Raw genomic sequence first — 2,500 nt, 5'->3', positions numbered from 1 at the left:
ATTCCTTATCCCTCTATCTCTCTCTCTCTCTCTCTCTCTCTCTCTCTCTCTCTCTCTCTCTCTCTCTCTCTCTCCCCTCTCTCCTCTCTCCTCTCTCTCTCTCTCTCTCTCTCCTCTCTCTCCCTCTCTCTCTCTCTCTCTCTCTCTCTCTCTCTCTCTCTCTCTCTCTCTCTCTCTCTCTCTCTCTCTCTCTCTCTCTCTCTCTCTCTCTCTCTCTCTCTCTCTCTCTCTCTCTGCTACCCCGCAAAACTTTTTTCGCATACGCCTTTCCTCCTGATTTCTTTCTCTCTTCCACCATCCCATCTCCCTCGTGTCCCCCACCTTCTCTTCCCCTTATCCCCTTAAACCCATCCTTCCTCATTTTCCCCATCCCCTTCCTTCCTTATCTTCCCCCCTCATCCTACCCTTTCCCTCTCCCTCTTCCTAGCACCCCTTCCCTCTCCCTCGCGCCCTCCTCTTCCCCCATTATCCCTCCCTCCACCCCCCACCCCCACCCCAGCTTCTATTCTACCATATGAAACCTTTCCCACAAGCCTTGTCATTAATAATTGCTGAGAGAAGACGATGAATGAACAAGCTAGCGATGTCTTTGGCGAATGGGGGGGAAGGAGGGGAGGAGGGGGAAGGGGGAAGAGGAGAAGGGAGGGAGAGGGGGGAGGGGGAGGAGGAGGGTATTAGGTGTGGGGTCAGGAGGGAGGGAGGTGGGAAGGGGAGATATGTACTAGGTGTGGGGTGAGGAGGTAGGGGAAAGGGGGAAGGGGGAAGGGGGAAGGGGAGGAGGGTGCTAAGGAAGTTGGTTAGCTGGTTGTTCTCTATATCACTGATAACGATATCATTACCACCATTACCATTTTTTGTATAATTACTTTCATTATAATCATTATTACCATTATCATTACTATTACTACTAATATTATTGTTATCAATGATATTATTTTTTATTTTCAATGATATTATCATTATCATTATTATTATTATTATTATTATTATTATTATTATTATTATTATTATGAACCATTATTGTTATCATCCTTATCATTAGTACTGTTATCATCGTTATCATTATTATCATCATTATCATTATAATTATTACAATTATTCTCACTGACATGATTATCATTATTATTACTATTGCGATCGATATAATTATCATTATTATTATCATTTTCATTACTGTTATCATTGTTAATACCCTAATCATCATCAATTATCAACACCATCATCATTATCATTATCATTAACACCATGATTATAATTGTTGTTATTATTGTTACCATCAGTACCATTACTAATACCATCACTACAATCAGTTTATTGATAAAAGTGTAACTATTGTTTATCATTTGTTTTACCATCGCTATCACTATCATTGGTATAGGGATTATTATGGCGTTATATTCATAATCAACATTATCATATCTATCAATATTATCACCACAGTTATTATCATCATCATTGTTATCATCCACCATTAAATTCCAAAATGTTCTCTGGGTTACATAAATAAATGACCTACCGCGTGGCAACACCTTGTTCCTACTAGATGGCAACAGTTCCAAGTGCAACAGAGCAGTGTCCTTAGTTAGGTTCTACGTATTAGTTTGTTTATGAAGGCAATTTTCCTATTGAGATATATGTGGTGTCTGAGGACCCCCAGCTTTACGTAATCCCATTGCTGTCTTCCGTAAATATTAGGAAAAGTTTTAATGGTTGTTTTGTTATGTCTTCGGTGGTTCAGTAAGCAAAGCTTATTATAATGGTAATTATTCAAGGCCTTTGTGAAGTTCAGAAATAAATTGAGGGATTTTTAGACATAAGTAAATGGAACTTTTGAAGCTTTATATCCCACGATTCAATCTCAAAATTAGTTTATCAAGAAAAGTATATTCTCGCCATAACTGTTCACTTTAGTCGAGGAACGACAAAAGTGAACCTCGTTTGGTCAACAACAGCCATTAAAGAAACCAATATAGATAGATTTTTTTCACTTGATAACTCCCAAATCATGCCAATTAACACTCACCATAAAGCAGGTTCTAAGTAGCTCATTTTTCTTTCCACAGACACGGCTATTGCAAATGACAAAAACGAAGATATTCTATCCGTCACGTTTGGCGCGTCTCTCGTCCGGCATGCGTGAGAGAGAATGAGTAGGCACCCTCATCAGCTGTCCTCGGATCTCCCTGATGCCATGTTCTATGTTTGAAACTTTTTTTTAGTTTCGGTTTCTCTCACGCAATGATTTATTTGTAGTTTTGTTCGCTAAAGTAGTCGGCACATCGCGAAATCGAAAAAAAAACAAGTAAATAATCAAAAAGTAGAAATTCCTGCCCCCCGTATGCAACCAAAATAAAGTCATTGCTAGGTGCACGATGCACTCTGTCCTGTTTAAATGCCCGGGTATTTAAAGAGCCCCGCCCATTTGAATTCCTTTCGACAGTGCTTTTGTTGTTTACACGTGGATTTTTACAACCTTTAAGTGATTTAACAAATAAAAATG

The 2,500-nt window shown here is 39.3% G+C and overlaps 2 protein-coding genes across 5 annotated transcripts in view; both read right to left on the bottom strand.

Annotated features, from left to right (window-relative positions):
• ChAT (Choline acetyltransferase) overlaps positions 1-2,500 on the bottom strand; it is a 204,550-nt gene that overhangs the window by 195,736 nt on the left and 6,314 nt on the right. The window lies entirely within an intron of this gene.
• The window catches only part of VAChT (Vesicular acetylcholine transporter), a 91,213-nt gene that overhangs the window by 82,455 nt on the left and 6,258 nt on the right, over positions 1-2,500 (bottom strand). Inside the window, exon 1 of one of the 2 annotated variants that reach the window (XM_086541646.1) lies at positions 2,024-2,100. The exons of the other annotated variant lie outside the window; for it this stretch is intronic. The gene's annotated coding sequence lies outside the window, so the exon portion shown is untranslated. Of the gene's footprint in view, positions 1-2,023; positions 2,101-2,500 lie in introns of those variants that run through there. 2 annotated transcript variants of the gene reach the window in all.

Source organism: Penaeus japonicus, unplaced genomic scaffold (genome assembly GCF_977035675.1).
Source record: "Penaeus japonicus unplaced genomic scaffold, GWHDUDI00000001_assembly GWHDUDI00000001, whole genome shotgun sequence".
NCBI classification, from domain to species: domain Eukaryota; kingdom Metazoa; phylum Arthropoda; class Malacostraca; order Decapoda; family Penaeidae; genus Penaeus; species Penaeus japonicus.
Note: the sequence above shows the minus strand (reverse complement) of the source record. Positions and strands in the feature narration are given on the sequence as shown.